Source organism: Chiloscyllium punctatum, chromosome 41 (genome assembly GCF_047496795.1).
Source record: "Chiloscyllium punctatum isolate Juve2018m chromosome 41, sChiPun1.3, whole genome shotgun sequence".
NCBI lineage: Eukaryota > Metazoa > Chordata > Chondrichthyes > Orectolobiformes > Hemiscylliidae > Chiloscyllium > Chiloscyllium punctatum.
In genome coordinates, this window is record NC_092779.1 from 29031620 (window position 1) to 29050267 (window position 18648).

Sequence of the window (18648 nt, forward strand, 5' to 3'; positions counted from 1 at the left end):
GGAGGTAAGGGAGGAAACTGTGAGATCTCTTGCCGAAATATTTACATAATCTATAATGGGGGAGGTGCCTGATGACTGGAGGCAAATCAGGTCTCACAAACTTGATTGTGTTTTTTGAGGAAGTTACCAAAAAGATTAAGGGTAGAGCGGTAGATGTTGTTTATTTGGTCTTTAGTAAAGCCTTCAACAAGATTCCGCATGGCAGACCAATTAGTTAGGTTAAGTCACATGGGATTCAGGATACATAATTGGCTTAATGGCAGGAGCCACAGAATGGTGATGTAGGGTTGTTTTTCAGGCTGAAGGTCTCTCAGCAGGGGTGTTCCATAGGGATTGGTTCTTGGTCCTCTTTTATTCGTCATTTATATAAATGTTTTGGATGAGAATATAGAAGGCATGATTAGTAAGATTGTGGACGATACCAAAATTCGTGGTATTGTAGATAGCGAAGAAGGTTTTATAAGATTGCAAAGGGATCTTAGTCAAGTGGATTAATGAGCTGAAAAATTACAGATGGAGTTCAAACTGGATAAATGTGAGGAATTGCATTTTGGTACAACAAACAAGAGGTGGAACTTATACAACTAATGGTAGGGCCTTTAGTAGTGTTGTGGAAGAGAGGCACTGATGAGTTCAGATACACTTCAACGAATTATGTATGTCACACACAGGGTGGTTAAAAAGGCATTTGGCATGCTTGCCTTCATTGTTTGGTCGTTTTAGTATAGGAGTTGGGAAGTCATGTTGGTGAATACTGTGTCCAGTTCTGGTCAACCAGTTATAGGAAGGGTATTATTAAGCTGAGGGTTCAGAAAAGTTCACGAAGATGTTGCCAGGTATGGAAGGTTTGAGTTATAGTGAAAGGCTGAGACTTTTTTCACTGGAGCGTAGGAGGTTGAAAGGAGAACTTATAGAAGTTTATAAAATAATGAGGGCAATAGATAGAGTTAATAGTGGTTGACTTTAGCCTAGAATGGGAGAGTTTCAAGGCTAAGGGGTACACTTTTAATGCAACAAGAAAGAGATTTTTAAAAAATGAGGGGTAAATTTGTCACAGAAAGTGGTTTGCAAGTGGAATGAACTTCCTGAGGAAGTGGTGAATGTGGGTACAAATAGAACATTTAAAAGACATTTGTATTAGTATATGAATAGGATGGGTTTGGAGAAATATGGGTCAGGAGCAGGCTGGTGGGACTAGTTCAGTTTGGGATTATGGTCAGCATGGACTGGTTGAGCCGAAGGGTCTGTTTCTGTGCTGTATGATTTAAGAATCACTGATTTATTCACTTTTTTGGCTACAGCCCCCAGGAGCTCTTCTCAGGTTCCAGGGCCACCCTTTTAAACAGGGATACAACATGAACAGGTGGACAGAAAATCATTTGCGATTGAACACCAAGAAAACTTGAACCTTCCACATGCTGGGTAAAACTTAAAAAAAGACTGTTTGAAATTGAATATCTATCAGGCCTAGTGCAATTTTTGACCTTAGTGCTTTTCTGTAAGCTTCATGATATCAGGCTCCAAATTAGACAATGACAGTTGGAGGTCACATCTTGTTGTAATATCAATTCTGTTCCTGGATTTTGTCAAGGAAACTACCTGGCAGAATCTGCTCTCAACCAAATATGGTGTTGTAAATTTATTTGGCAAATCATTCTTGATCCAAAAATCTTTTTATAAATTACTGAACTGACAATGTCCAGATTAGAGTGGTGCTGGTCTGGCAGCATCCGAGGAGCAGGAAAATCGGCGTTTCAGGCAAAAGCCCTTCATCAGGAATGTCAAGGAAACTACCTGGCAGAATCCGCACTCAACCAAAGCAAAAGCCCTTCATCAGGAACTGACAATGTGCAGTTGTATCACTCTGAAAATCAATCAACCTCTCTTGAATTTCTGCCTGAGGTGGATTGTGCCTCAAATGGATTCAAAATCCATCAGGGATACTGAGGTTTAACAAGTCATTAAATCTTTCTTGCATATTTGCTTTAGATGTTTCACATAAATGGTTAGTTCATCATCCTTCAGTGCCTCTGCGATCGTCTTCAGGTTTGGAAATTGTAAAAATTCTTGACGCCCCATGTTGTGCCAGTAGACTTCGAGTTTTTTAAGGAAAGAAACAGTGGCTTCCTTACAATCTATGAGGTTACTGTTTTTACCCTGTAAGGTCTTGTTTAACAAATTACGTTTCTGAAAGCTATCTGCCAAATACAATATGTCCGCCTTAACATCAGCAAGTCTTTCTCCATACTCTTTATCAGACTTGAAGGGAACGATGGTGTCCCAGAATGTAACAAAACGTTGAAAGCCACCTCACCTCGATATGCAGCAGCAGTGTCCGGAAGTGTTCTTCATTTTCTTCACACAGCTACTGGAAAAGATGATCCTGAAGGGCATGGGATTTGATGAAGTGTACGGCCTTTATGACAACTGAAAGCGAAAGGTTGAAGCATCCTCCTAAGTTTTTAGCTTCTAGGTGCTCCCTGTGAATGACACAATGATTAGTAAAGACAAAAGGTATAGCTCTTTTCAGATGGGCAATGAATCCTCTGTATCAACCAATGATAGAAGCAGCACCATCAGTTGCACAAGCAGCTATATTCTTCATTAGAAAATTGTTCTCGCTTAAGTAACTTTTGACTTCTTCAAAAATAGACAGTTCCTTAGTATCCATTTTAATCCTCCTGGCAAATAACATCTCTTCAATTAATTTGTTTCTGTTCCAGAATCTCTCTCAAGCCATGAAAAGACCGTCATTATTTTGCAAAGTTGGTTTGTCTAGTTCTAAGGACAATTTCTTGGATTGTAATGAACTGACCAATCCCTCTTCAATGTTCCATGCCGTCTCATCGATTGTTTTGGCAACAGTAGCATTACTCAAAGGAATAGCCTGAATTGTTTCTTTGGTACTCAAATTCATGACATCAAATATTATTATGGACACTGAAGGCAGGATAAGTGACTCATCAACGTAGTGAGCATTTCCAGTTTTAGCAATCAGTTTACAAGTATTGTATGATGCAACAAAACTCTCTCTAATTTCTGTGATGTTTGAGTAAGCACTTGTTTCAGCATTGGCCTTCTCTCAAAATTATCTTGAAGGTTTTTGAAGAAATCTAAGGGTTTATCCTTCTTATCTGGATGTCATATATCCGAATGTTGTTTGGTTTTCAATTTGCTTGGCCTTATGCTTTCATTTGACAATGCAGTTCAAACACATGGGCAAAGATGGGCTTTGCAGAGATGTGATGAAACCATACAATACAACCATACTGCCAACACATTTTTTTCTCCAAGGAGCTCATGGGTAGAATTATTTCTGAAAATAATAAAAATAATAAGTTCTGGTTGGAATGCCATGCTTCTAGGAATTCTTGTGTGTGTCTCTGTTTGGCTTGTCCTAGAATGGATGTGTTGTCTCAGTCGAAGTGGAGTCCCTTTTCCTCTGTATGAAAGGATACTAGTGAGCGAGGGTCATGTCTTTTTGTGGCTAGTTGATGTTCATATATCCTGGTGGATAGTTTTCTGCCCGTTTGTCCAGTGTAGTGTTTGTTACAGTCCTTGCACGGTATTTTGTAAATAATATTAGTTTTGCTTGTCTTTCAAGTTCATCAGCTGCTATTTTAATATGTTCATGGGTTTGTGGGATACCATGAGGCCAAGGGGTCTGAGTAGTCTGGCAGTCATTTCTGGAACTCTATCAACAAACACATTGAGTTAGACCCCATCTACTACCCCTTGAAAGAAATAACAGGAAATGATGTCACCACAGGAAATGACATCACCAACCCAAAGAAACCCAAACATATAAATGGAAAGCAGGAATTACCAACAGTGCTTAGCCCGGAGGCCCACTGAAGATGTTACCTCGTAGGGTGACGAAACGTCTGGAAATGAACTTTGCAGCTCAGTGAGCCTACCTACATCCAGAACCTCTACCTGAGTTACAAATCTTCTCAAAAAGTGCTATGAATAAGAAAGGTTTAGAGGGATATGGGCCAAACACACATCACCCTCTGTGTGAAAAGATTATTCCTCAGGTCCCTTGTAAATCTTTCCTCTCTCACCTTAAACTTATGCAGTCTAGTCTTGGACTCCTACCAAGGAAAAATTACCTTATCTCTGCCACTCGTGAGTTTATAAGCCTCTATAAGGTCACCCATTTAGCCTTTGACACTCCAGGGAGAAAAAAAGCCCAGCCTACCCAGCCTCTGCTTATAACTGAAATCCTCCAGTCCTGGCAACATCCTGGTAAATTTTTTCCAGTAGAACAACATCCTTCCCATAACAGGGTGACCAGAATTGTACATAATGTTCTAAAAGTAGCCTACCCAATGTCTTGAACAGCTGCACCATGATGTCCCAACTCCTAGACTCAGTGCTCTGACCCATGAAGGCAAGCATGCCAAATGTCATGTTCACCACCTTGTTTATCTGCAGTGCCACTTTCATGGAACTATATACCTGCACCCACAGTTATCTGTTCACTCTCCAGGGCCTTACCATTACCTGTGAAAGTCCTGCACTGGCATTGGCTTACCAAAATGCAGCATCTTGTATTTATCTAAATTAAACTTCACCTGTCACTCCTCAGCCCACTGACCCAGCTGATCAAAATCTCGTTGTACGATTAGATAACCACCTTTACTGTCCACGATACCACCAACTTTGGTGCAATCCACAAACTTACTAACCATGTTTCCTATATTCTCATATAAAAATGGCTAGTATGTTTAACACCAGCTCTTTGGACTGTGGTTGTGTGCTTTCCTCATGCCCTCTTTGTACTGTGTAGATTTTCTTAGGTTTCTGAACTTTGGCAAACAAAAAGGACACATTGACCAGGCATTTATTTGTCAAAGTAATGTGAGCAACATACAGTTTCTGCATTCAGCTTCTTTTATACCAGTACTTTGCTGCTGTGTGACCTGTTTTTCAAAACAGTTTTGAGTCTGTGTTGGTGCTGATCTCCCAGCTGCCATTTTATGAACTCCCATGCTTGGGTTTAGCTGTTGAGCTCTCGTGGCTACTAGTTCCAGTAAGACTGATTTTGAGAGCTTTCTTTAAGCATAGGTTCCTTTCCATCAGTACAGGTAGCTGTATAAGATTACTTTACTTACTTACTTACTTACAGGGTGGAAACAGGCCCTTCGGCCCAACAAGTCCACACCGCCCCGCCGAAGCGTAACCCACCCATACCCCTACATCTACATTTACCCCTTACCTAACACTATGGGCAATTTAGCATGGCCAATTCACCTGGCCCTGCACATCTTTAATTTCATCAGCGCGAATTGGCTATAATGCGATTGATGAATTATGGACATTACATGAACATTCTGCTGAACGGGTATAGCAGGTTTCCCATAGTACGATCTTCTATAGCACAATTTCTATAGCAGTTTCTCATAGCATGAGCTTGCAGAGGAACACAACTGTCACGTTATAGCAGAATGACCTGTAATCTCTTCTGGATTGCTTCACCTCTTCAACCTCACTCCAGTCTGTCCCTGATAAAACCATTTAAGTCATCTCCTAATTCACAGAATTTTGCTAACTTCTTTAAAACTGGGAGATAGATTCACCATCCTGCTGATTACTGAAAGGTGCAGATTCCACAATTGCAATCAAAATAGTTTGTAGGATTTCTAATATTTCTTGAATTTTTGAAGTCAACATCTCTGGCTTCATCAGACTCCTCAAGAGGTTGAAAACTCCTTCTAACATAATACTGCAGAACACGGGGATGATAATATCCATTTCAAATTTGTTAGCTTGACAAAATAATGGAATCTCTCTGTGTAGGAGTTTCAGCTCTCTATATTTTCACCATACAATCATATGGTGCTAAAGTCTCTACCATTTTGTTTTCTTTAAGCAGCAAGGGCCTGCATAACACTGTACTACAACATTTTAGAACTACCTTGCTTCTTCCCATTTAGAACAAGATACTCCTAAGGCTGTCTGTTTCTTTCCAAGTGTATACACCATTTCCCACCCTTTAAGGTACTCATTATTGAGTGTAACTTCTCAGTGGAACATGTTCTTCTGTACCATTCACCTTTTGCTGAGATGAAATCCTTTCTTTTACTAACTATACCTGCTTCAGTGCAGTGATAGTGTTTTTTGATTTCTTTTTGTTTTTATCAAAGCATCTCCAAAATGAATTATTGGATTACGTGTAAGCAGATTTTACCCCTTCGTCGTCACCACTTTGCTTCTTGTGTTAAGTTTCAACAAGAACCAGGCTTAAATGTTTAAACGGTGTCAGTTTTATTAAGGAAGTGGGAAATCTGCAGGCAGCAAGGCAGTTCATGAATATCCTTTAGGGAACGTTATCACTTATCCTTACCTTGTTTGGCACAGATGTGATGCCAGAAGGACAGCAATGTGGTGACTCTGAACTGCCCTCTGAAATCACCTAGCAAGTCACTCAGTCAAGCACAGTTAGGGATGAGTATTTCCCATCGAAGATGGCTGATCATTACATCACATCAATTTTTTAAAGTAACAGTCCATCAGGATTACCAAATACATAACCTCCCCCTGTCCCCCCCCCTTTACATCAGGGGTTCCTGCAATGAAAATATGCACAACATTTACCCTCGAACATGCAGCTCTCTATTATTTCATCCAAGTCATTGCTAAATATCGTGAAAAGCTATGGTTGCCTATATAGATTCCTGGAGATACTGCTGATCATACCACAACAAATTGAAAACAGGCAGCACTCCCTCAGTACTGTATTAAAGTCTCAACTTCAATTTATGTACACACATCTCTGAATCCATTACCTTCTGATCCAGGTGAAACTGTTAACACTAACTGAAGGCTGCCTATTTTAAGCTATTGTATCCCAACCATTTTGATCATTATAAATTATTGACATGATACTGGCACATAAAAGATAAATTGATCAATGGAGACTACTATAACATGCAGTCAGTAACATTATCTTTTGATTAAAATTTAGAGGTCAAATAAATCTTTTGGGAGTGGTGGTTTCACAAATTTCTGTTTTCATGACAACTCATCATTGGAATTAGCAATGACTCTAAGTGGCAGGAAAAATAAATTAAAAGTTACAGTCAGTCTGGAAATAAATGAGCTATTGCATCGTAACGATGAGGATATAATGATCACTTTTGTATGTAGAATGTTCTACTGCTTGTCAAACTACATTTCCTGGCCTCCTGCATATCATTTTGATAAATTTTCATTCTTTTCAATTCATGGCAGTGTTAAGATCGTGAACAAGTTGTGCTTGGAACAGAATTTAAAAGAAGGGAACTTTAGAGTTAATTAAAGCCTTTGAAAGGGAATTGAATAATCTGTTGAAAAAGTATTGATATAAGGGCTGGCAATGACATGGTGATAATATTCCCAGACTAATGCTTTGGTAACATGGGTTTGAATGCCACCATGGCATTTAGTGAAATTCAAATACAGTTTAAAAAAACCTGGAATTAAAAGCTAGTTTAATGTCAAATATGAAAAATACACATCACTTCATGAATGTCCTTTAGGGAAAGATATCACTCATATTTACCTGGTTTGGCCAAGATGTGATGCCAGACACACAGCAATGTGGTGACTCCTAACTGCCCTCTGAAATCACTTAGCAATTCACTCAGTCAAGCACAGTTAGGGATGAGCAATAAATGTTGACCCAGCCAGTGACACTTAACTCACAATATGTAAAAATTAGAGAGATATGAATAATACAGTTTTGTTTTTATTGGAGTTTCAGTATCAGTTACAATCAGTCAAGCAGATTATTAATTACTACAGAACTCCTGAACCAATTAAAATCAATCGGCACGTGAAAAAAACAAATAAGTTAATATTTTAGCTGTAGTGCTTTTATCAGAACTAATGGATTTATAAACTTGTCTTTGTCTGTAATTAATGCAAATTTCAAAAGCAAAGTTAAAAATTAATTTCACTTAAAAGTTGATTGTTATTGTGTGACCTAGCTATTTCAATTTAGAAATTGGCTGTATTTTATCCTCCATGAATTAAAATTGTTGTGGGCACCAGTAGCCATGTCTTCACTGATTGTTAACTTGTTAAGTTACCAAGTTTTGAGAAGGTATGAGAAGATTTATAGCTCAGGTTGAGGTTCTGGATGTACGTTTGCTCACTGAGCTGGAAGGTTCGTTTTCAGACGTTTTGTCACCATACTAGGTGACATCATCAGTGCTTTCTTTTTATGTGTTTAGGTTTCCTTGGGGTGGTGACATCATTTCCGGTGGTGATGTCATGTCCTATTCTTTTTCTCGGGGGGTGGTAAATGGGATCCAAGTCAATGTATATGTTGATAAAGTTCCTAGGACAAGCCAACAGAGAGACGCACAAGAATTCTGAGAAGCATGGCATTACAACCGGAACTCTTATCAACAAACACATAGACTTGGATCCCATTTACCACCCCCTGAGTGAAAGAACATCACCACAGGAAATGGCATTACCAATCCAAGGAAACCTAAACACATAAATAAAAAGCAGGCCATAACACCAGTGCTTCATCCAGTAGCTAACTGATGATGTTACCAGGTATGGCGACGAAACGTCTGAAAACGAACTTTCCAGCTCAGCGAGCAAACCTACATCCAGTGATTGTTAACTATTTCTTTGTCTTAACGTAATTTAATTTAGGCTAGTAGGAATACACATCTGTCTAGAAAGTTGTAACATAAGTTATAAATTTGCATTGACCCCATTGATGACTTTGCAGGTTTCTGAAAGAAAAGAAAGAATACAAAAGCATCTGCCTGCAATTTGAATATAATTATTTCAAGTCTTGTTTAACTAGGCCATGCATCTTCAAGATCTTCACGTCTCCATTTCCTTTGATCTCTCACTCATTACTGCAAAAATTATTGGAAGTGCAAATTTTTTAATGAATTGCACACAATATCTTTACTGTTAGTGTGCAAGTTTGAGTGTTAAAGAAACTGGTTGGTATTCCATATACTTCAGTTTTGTGTTTTTATGTGCTATATGTTTGAGTTCTTTTTCTGGCACTTTCTTTTGAAATCATGGGCTCATGATGAAATGTTGAGGGTGGAACACTTACTTGAATTCATATCATTTGAAACAGATGATGTAATAAGACCTGTGCTGTTAACTTTCAATGTAATCTTTGTTCAACATGATTTTACTTAACCTAAATCTGTTTTTAGTTTTTAGCTTGAATTTTACACTCTGTCAGCATGATGTTTGCGCTCATTTCAGAGAGAATTGGAGGATACAATGGTAAGCTAGTCAGCTTCGACTCAGACTCTTAACATTATTAAGATTTATTGCACATAATTGTATTTGCCACTGGAATTTTTTTTAAACACATTTTTGAGTAGGTTTATCATCTCGGGATGGGAACCAGAGGTTGGGATGTTTTCTGGGGCCGAACCCATCTCTAGGGTAAACAGTTATTCATTCGGATTTTGAATTGGCTCCTCCTTTAATTAGTCAAGAGATAGGGACACCACTCAATTAAGGGACCACAGAGTCATAGAGATGTACAGCATGGAAACAGATCCTTCGGTCCAACCTGTCCATGCCGACCAGATATCCCAAACCAATCTAGTCCCACCTGCCAGCACCCTTCCCATATCCCTCCAAACCCTTCCTATTCATATACCCATTCAAATGCGTTTTAAATGTTGCAATTGTACCAGCCTCCACCACATCCTCTGGCAGCTCATTTCATACATGTATCACCGTCTGCGTGAAGATGTTGCCCCTTAGGTCTCTTTTACATCTTTCCCCTCTCACCCTAAACCTATGCCCTCTAGTTCTGGACCCCCCCACCCCAGGGAGACGACTTTGTCTATTTATCCTACCTATCCATGCCCCTCAACTTGGTAAACCTCTATAAGGTCACCCCTCAGCTTCCGACGCTCCAGGGAAAACAGCCCCAGCCTGTTCTTCTTTTTCGTATGTGTCAACTCTTCCAATCCTAGCAACATCCTTGTAAATCTTTTCTGAACCCTTTCACATTTCACAACAGCTTTCTGTCAGGAAGGAGACCAGAATTCCACGCAATATTCCAACAGTGGCTTAACCAATGTCCGATACAGCTGCAACATGACCTCCCAACTCCTGTACTCAATGCTCTGACCAATAAAGGAAAGCATACCAAACACCTTCTTCACTATCTACCTGTGACTCCACTTTCAAGGAGCTATGAACCTGCACTCCAAGGTCTTTTTGTTCAGGAACACTCCCTAGGACCTTACCATTAAGTGTATAAGTCCTGCTAAGATTTGCTTTCCCAAAATGCAGCACTTCGCATTTATCTGAATTAAACTCCATCTGCCACCTATCTGCCCATTGGCCCATCTGATCAAGATCCCATTAGAATCTGAGGTAACCTTCTTCGCTGTCCGCTATACCTCCAATTTTGGTGTCGTTGCAAACTTACTAACTATACCTCTTATGCTCACATCCAAATCATTTCTTTAAATGATGAAAAGTAGAGGACCCAGCACCGATCTTTGTGGCACTCCACTGGTCATAGGCTTCCAGTCTGAAAAACAACCTTCCACCACCACTCTCTGTCTTCCACCTTTGAGCCAGTTCTGTATCCAAATGGCTAGTTCTCCCTGTATTCCGTGAAATCTAACCTTGCTAACCAGTCTCCCATGGGGAACCTTGTCAAACGCCTGACAAAAGTCCATACAGATCACATCTACCGCTTTGCCCTCAGCAATCCTCTTTGTTACTTCTTCAAAAAACTCAATCAAGTTTGTGAGACATGATTTCCCATGCACAAAGCCATGTTGACTATCCCTAATCAATCCTTGCCTTTCCAAATACATGTATATGCTGTCCCTCAGGATTCCCTCCAAACACTTGCCCACCACCGATGTTAGGCTCATTGGTCTATAGTTCCCTGGCTTGTCCTTACCACCCTTCTTAAACAGTGATACCACGTTAGTCAACCTCCAGTCTTCCGGCACCTCACCTGTGATGATCGATGATACAAATATCTCAGCATGAGGCCCAGCAATCACTTCCCTAGCTTCCCACAGAGTTCTAGGGTACACCTAATCAGGTCCTGGGGATTTATCCACCTTTATGCATTTCAAGACATCCAGCACTTCCTCCTCTGTGGGGACATTTTGCAAAGTGTCACCATCTATTTCCCTACATTCTATATCTTCCATGTCCTTTTCCTCAGTAAATACTGATGCAAAATACTCGTTTAGTATCTCCCCCATTTTCTGGGGCTCCACACGAAGGGCGCCTTGCTGATATTGGGGGGGCCCTATTCTCTCCCTAGTTACCCTTTTGTCCTTAATGTATTTGTAAAAACCCTTTGGATTCTTCTTAGTTCTATTTGTCAAAGCTATCTCATGTCCCCTTTTTGCCCTCCTGATTTCCCTCTTAAGTATACTCCTACTGTCTTTATACTCTCAATCTCTCCTGTCTATACCTGACATATGCTTCCTTCTTTTTCTTAATCAAACCCTCAATTTCTTTAGTCATCCAGCATTCCCTATACCTACCAGCCTTTCCTTTCACCCTAACAGGAATATATTTTCTCTGGATTCTCATTATCTCATTTGGAAGGCTTCCCATTTTCCAGCCGTCCCTTTACCTGCGAACATCTGGCCCCCCCTACACCCGTCAAAATTGGCCTTTGTCCAATTTAGAACTTCAACTTTTAGATCTGGTCTATCCTTTTCCATCACTATTTTAAAACTCGAAGAATTACGGTCGCTGGCCCCAAAGTGCTCCCCTATTGACACCTCAATCACCTGCCCTGCTTTATTTCCCAAGAGTAGGTCAAGTTTTGCACCTTCTCTAGTAGGTACATCCACATACTGAATCAGAAAATTTTCTTGTACACACTTAACAAATTCCTCTCCATCTAAATCCTTAACACTATGGAAGTCCCAGTCTGTTTGGAAAAGTTAAAATCCCCTACCATAACCACCTTTTTTCCTTACAGATAGCTGAGATCTCCTTCCAAGTTTGTTTCTCAATTCCCCTCTGACTATTAGGGTGTCTATAATACAATCCCAATAAGGTGATCATCCTTTCTCAGTTCCACTCAAATAACTTTCCTGGGTGTATCTCCGGGAATATCCTCCCTCAATACAGCTGTAAAGCCATCTCTTATCAAAAACGCCACTCCCCCTCCTCTCTTGCCTCCCTTTCTATCCTTCCTGTAGCATTTGCATCGAGCATTAAGCTGCCAGTCCTGCCCATCCCTGAGCCATGTTTCTGTAATTGTTATGATATCCCAGCCCCATGTTCCTAACCATGCCCTGAGTTCATCTGCCTTCCCTGTTGAAATAAATGCAGTTTAATTTATTAGTCCTACCTTGTCCCTACGTGCCCTGACTGTTTGACTTGCTTCTGTTCTCAACTGTACCACTCTCAGATTGATCTCTTTCCTCACTATCTCCCTGGGTCCTACCCCCCCACCTTACTAGTTTAAATCCTCAAGAGCAGCTCTAGCAAATCTCCCTGCCAGTATATTAGTCCCCTTCCAATTTAGGTGCAGTCCGTCCTTCTTGTACAGGTCACTTCTACACAAAAGAGATTCCAATGATCCAAAATGTGAATCCTTCTCCCACACACCAGCTCCTCAGCCATGCATTCATCTGCTCTATCCTCCTATTCTTGCCCTCACTAGCTCTTAACATCGGGAGAAATCCAGATATTACTACTCTCGAGGACCTCCTTTTTTAAATTCCTGCCTAACTCTCTGTAATCCCCCTGCAGAATCTTAACCTTTTCCTTTTCTGTGTCTTTGGTTCCAATGTGGACAATGACCTCTTGATGGCCCCTCTCCCCTGTGAGAACATTCTGCACCCTCTCTGAGACACCCTTGATCCTGGCACCAGGAAAACAACACACCATTCTGATTTTTCTCTGCTGGCCACAGAAACGTCTGTCTGTACCTAACACAATTGAGTCCCCTAACACAATTGATGTCTTGGAACCCCAAAACCCCTCACTGCATTAGAGCCAGTCTCAATACCAGAAATTTGGCTGTTCGTGCTACGTTCCCCTGTGAATCAATCAGCCCTTCCTTTTCCAAAACATCTTACTTGTTTGAAACTGGGATAGCCACAGAAGACTCCTGCACTACCTGCCTACCTCTCTTACTTTTCTTGGGGTTAACCCATCTATGTACCGTATCTGAGACATCCCCCCCCCCCCCCCTTCCTATAACTGCCATCCATCACATACTGTTGCTGTTGCAAATTCCTCATTGCCTCTAACTGCCTCTCCAACTGATCCATTCAATCTGATAGGATTCACAACCAACAGCATTTATTGCAGATATACTCCGCAGTAACCCATAAACTCTCCTTAAACTCCCACATCTGACAAGAAGCGCATATCACTGGACTAAAGGCCATTTTTGCTCCTTCACAATCTATAGACCCAAAAGATAATACAGTCTTATTCCTCTACAAAACACTGTCCCAAGTTAAATTAATAGCTATGGGTTATATTTTAAGTTTAATCAAGAGACATATCTCAAAAAACATATAATCAAGAAAGAACCCACTCTACTTACTGCTGCAGACTTTCTGTAGGCCATACTTAAAACAATTCACTTATCTGTTTCTGTGCTGTGACTTCACCCAAACAATCCCTCCAAGATCAGTTATGAATTTTACTGTTTGTTAATTTTCTCAGACGTACTCCAATGTCTAGCGATACCTGAATTCAAACAGCAAAGGCAGTAACTGTAGTGTCAGTTTCTTTCTCTCTCTCTCTCTCTCTCCTGCACTGACCTCACCATGTGTTTCCTTCGTCTGTTCTTCTCCCTTTTAAAACTGCTGTTGTTTTTACTTTTTTTTCCCGAAGTTCCAAAACAATGCAACAGCATAAACAGTAATTGCTGCTCCTAGAATTCGAGGAAATCACCTCCAATGCCTGACATATCTCAAAAAAGGAGCAGCTCTTGCATTCAGAAATTTTTCCCGTCCTCCATCTTGGATTACCCAGAATCCAATCAGTGGGGGTTCAGGAAATGCCAATAAGAGGCATATAGGTTGAAAAGATGAGATATGAAAGTGCTCCCCTCTCTAACGTTTTAAAATCTTTATTAAAAGATTCCTTTTGCTGCCAAACCACTACAAGAAGAAGAACCCCTTGACATGGCGATTAGTGTTTCTTCAGCATGTAGACAAGCATGAAAAAGCAGTAAAATCTACAAATGACACATGCTTGTTTTAATCATCTAAATATAGAACATAGAACATAGAACAATACAGCACAGAACAGGCCCTTCGGCCCACGATGTTGTGCCGAACTTCTAACCTAGATTAAGCACCCATCCATGTACCTTTCCAAATGCCACTTAAAGATAGCCAATGATTCTGACTCTACCCAGGGGCAGCGCATTCCATGCCCCCACCACTCTCTGGGTAAAGAACCCACCCCTGACATCTCCCCTATACCTTCCACCCTTCACCTTAAATTTATGTCCCCTTGTAACACTCTGTAGTACCCGGGGAAAAAGTTTCTGACTGTCTACTCTATCTATTCCTCTGATCATCTTATAAACCTCTATCAAGTCACCCCTCATCCTTCGCCGTTCCAACGAGAAAAGGCCGAGAACTCTCAACCTATCCTCGTACGACCTACTCTCCATTCCAGGCAACATCCTGGTAAATCTTCTCTGCACCCTCTCCAAAGCTTCCACATCTTTCCGAAAGTGAGGCGACCAGAACTGCACACAGTACTCCAACTGTGGCCTAACCAAAGTCCTGTACAGCTGCAACATCACTTCACGACTCTTGAATTCAATCCCTCTGCTAATGAACGATAATACTCCATAGGCCTTCTTACAAACTCTGTCCACCTGAGTGGCAACCTTCAAAGATCTATGTACATAGACCCCAAGATCCCTCTGTTCCTCCACCTGACTAAGAACCCTACCATTAACCCTGTATTCCGCATTCTTATTTGTTCTTCCAAAATGGACAACCTCATACTTGGCAGGGTTGAACTCCATCTGCCACTCCTCAGCCCAGCTCTGCATCATATCTAAGTCACTCTGCAGCCGACAACAGCCCTCCTCACTGTCCACAATTCCACCTATCTTCGTATCATCTGCAAATTTACTGACCCACCCTTCGACTCCCTCATCTAAGTCATTAATAAAAATTATAAACAGCAGAGGACCCAGAACTGAACCCTGCGGAACTCCACTTGTAACTGGGCTCCAGGCTGAATATTTACCATCTACCACCACTCTCTGCCTTCGACCGGTTAGCCAGTTTTCTATCCAATTGGCCAAATTTCCCTCTATCCCATGCCTCCTGACTTTCTGCATAAGCCTACCATGGGGAACCTTATCAAATGCCTTACTAAAATATGTATATCTTAATATACATATCCATTATCTTCATTTCCAAATATTAGTGTTTTTTTTTCTACGGCGACCACCCACAGCATGCCTCTGAAAGCCTATTTCCAGGCACTTCACCACCTGCAGGAGTCTGGATACTGACTGGAAAATTCCAATTTGCTTCCTTTAATGGATCCCATTTAGGCTGTTATTGAGTCTATATGGTGACCTGCCACATGTGGGCAATTAGCTCAATTGCCCTCACCCTCCTCCCCTATTTGGTTCTGCAAAACTGATCTGGAGTTGTGATGGAGCCAGAGAACTGGAATGTCAGTTAGGGAGACTAATTTTAGTGTCCTGCCCACTTCTAATCTCAGCCCTATCAGATCAGAAATATCTTTGATCATTCTCCCAAAATTCTTTGCAAAGTGGTCAATGCTTCCAACATATCCTCTGCATCACAAGTTTTATTTAAAAATCAAATCATATCCTTCTCTACAAAAGTTGTCAACTGTATGTGATTATGCTAAACATTTGAAGATGATTGAACCCTGCACACTATTTAGTAAGGATCTGTACCTAATCTCAGTATTGTTAGATTTCTATTTTTAATACTTCTAAGAATACAATGGCACCATTTTTGACTCTGCATTACACAAAGGAAACATACATTGCTAATGCTGGAGATCTGGAACAAAAAGTTAATGTACTGCCCAAAGCACTCAACAGTTATCTGTGGGAAAAAGGTTACAGTGACATTTATCTGTGACCCTATTTCAGTGTTGAAAATATAAAATAAAGTGTCATTTAAATAGAGCTATCACAAAGGGAGACACAAAAATATGTACATGTGAAGAATTAAATTATGAATTGAAAACTCTGTCATGGGCTTGAAATAAAGAAGATTGCTAAATGACTGAAATAATATTAAAACAGGATCATAGAAATAAGTAAACACAGAAGGCATAAAAGAATAATTGAAGATAAATTAGTTCTAAAACTGAAACGACAGAGGCTTGCAAAGTGGAATCTGATCTCATAGCTGAGAAGCAAACTCAGCTGATGCCTGCAAGTGCAGACTCACCACTGGTGTAGTGTTCCAAAGGTTTACTTATTCTTCCAATGTATTATCAACATCAGTATTCACCTCATGTTCTTATGTTATTCCTGAACTTTTATACAATTAAACTATGTTTAATATAGTATTTTTGGAAGTAAAGTACTAATATAGCTATTTTCTATAATTTGCCAATTCAACTTTGAACCATGTTGGTGCTGTTTTAATAACATTGTTGCTTTGTATCAGAGTGGTTGGGCAGTACTGTTGAAAGAAACGAAGTCCAAAAACCTCAGACCAAACATTTGACAGTCAATTAAATAGTTTTGAAGTATAGTCCCTGGTCGAATGTAGAAATTTGTTGATCAATTACAGCATAATATTGACTTTCAATTTTATTTAGTACTCAGTTATAATTTATAACTAGTTTAATTCGCAAACTTTCAAAGTTAACCTTGAACAGAAAAAAAAACTTTGAGCAACAGCAGCTTAAATGTACCCTCAATATATTTCCATCTAATTTCGATAAGGAAACTGCAGTTAGGACTCTACTGTGTTAAGAAATTGGAAAACAATCCATTGAGAGTAAAATTAAAAATCAAAGAAATATTATGTAACATAATCTGAAAACTCCATCAGTGAGCACAGACATCAGTCAAATATTGTTTATTAAATGAAGGGATTGTGTAGTTTGGGTTTGTTGACAGTTAATAGCTAGGTGAGCAAGTAAGCTGTGAGGACACAAAACAGCAGAAATTTAATGCCGGGGTTGGGGAAGGGGGTTGGTGAGGGGGGAGGTGGCAAGATTTGTCATGGGAGGATATGTAATCAGGTGGATCTCTAATTTGTCCTACATCAGTTATTGTTGATTTATGAGGCTCATTCCCCTGATAAAATGCAAGCAATGGATGTCCAGAGACACATCAAGCAAGGAGACAGGTGGGCAAATGTGGGTGAGATAGCTTTCAGGCCCATGTGATTAGGATGGTATCTCTTTTTCAAAAACACTTAGTGTTTGATCAAGAGACCTTGTTGACAGCCAGTATCCAATCCTTGCTTCCTCTCACTTTCACTTGTCACCTCCTGTCTTCTCCTATGCTACCCACTACATCCCTTGCGTATTCTCTCTGTCCCTCTGCTCCTTTCCCCGCTCCCTCTCTTCCATCCTCTCCTCTCTGCTTCCATCCTCCCACTCACCTCCATTTCTTCCCTCTTCCCACTCCCCTTCCCACGCTCCTACCTCCCCTGCCTTCCCAGCCACCTCCTCCCCACCTTTCTTGCCAAGCCCAACTCCCACACCACCCTTTCCACACACCCTCCCTTTCCACACCCAACTCTCCCACCTCCCATTCCACACTAACTCCCTTTCCATCACAACCTCTTGCCTCCATTTACACACCCACCACCCTTTCCACCCTCACCTTCCTTTCTGCCTCTCTTTCCATCTCCCTTTCCACCCAACCTCCCTTTCTGCCAAATCCCTACCTCCCTTTCAGCCCCCATCTCCCCACTTCCCATTCCGCACCCCTTCTCTTTCACCACCTGCCTCCCTTTCACCACCTGCCTCCCTTTCAGTCCTGCTTCCCTTTCTGCTGCTGCCCTCCTCACTGCCTCCATTTCGGCCCCACCTCACTGTATGCCACTCTTTCTACCTCACTTTCCACCCAATCCCACGTCCCTTTCCACCTTCCTTTCTGCTCCACCTCTCTTTCCTCCCATACGCCACCTACCTTCCCCCGCCAACCCCACTTCCCTTCACCATATTCTTTTCCCCCTCCTGCCCCTTCCCTATTCTCCCATACCCATGCCCCCATTACACCACACCCCAGGCCTCCGTTCTCCCGCACCTCATGTGCCTGTTCTCCCACACCCTTTCCCCCAGCCTCCTTTTTCTCATTCACCCTTTTCCCCATTTCCAACTCCCTTCCAATTTCCCAAACCCTTCCATTCTCCCCATCCCCTTTCCACACCACCACCCCAAACTCTCCCCTACCCCCATTCTGTCCACTCAGCCTGTCCTTTCCCCTCTCCACCTTCCCCGTACTGTTCTCCCAACACTCATCTTCTCCCATCCCCACCCCTTTCTCCCCTTCCGCATTCCCTTCGTCCCTTTCGCATTCCCCTTCCCCCTCGCCCCATTTCCCTCACCCACCCCTTCCCTCACCCTTCCTCACCTTCCCTGTTCCCCTCGCTCCACTTCCCAGTTCCCTCCCTCCACCTTCCCTGCTCCCCTCTGCCCCTTCCCCATCTCCCTCCACCCCACTGTCCC

The 18648-nt window shown here is 41.4% G+C and overlaps 1 protein-coding gene across 4 annotated transcripts in view; it reads left to right on the top strand.

The window, feature by feature from the left end:
• Positions 1-18648, top strand: part of LOC140464962 (uncharacterized) — a 125797-nt gene that overhangs the window by 4413 nt on the left and 102736 nt on the right. For 2 of the 4 annotated variants that reach the window (XM_072560639.1, XM_072560640.1), the window contains one exon: positions 9183-9255. The exons of the other annotated variants lie outside the window; for them this stretch is intronic. The gene's annotated coding sequence lies outside the window, so the exon portion shown is untranslated. The remainder of the gene's footprint in view (positions 1-9182; positions 9256-18648) is intronic. 4 annotated transcript variants of the gene reach the window in all.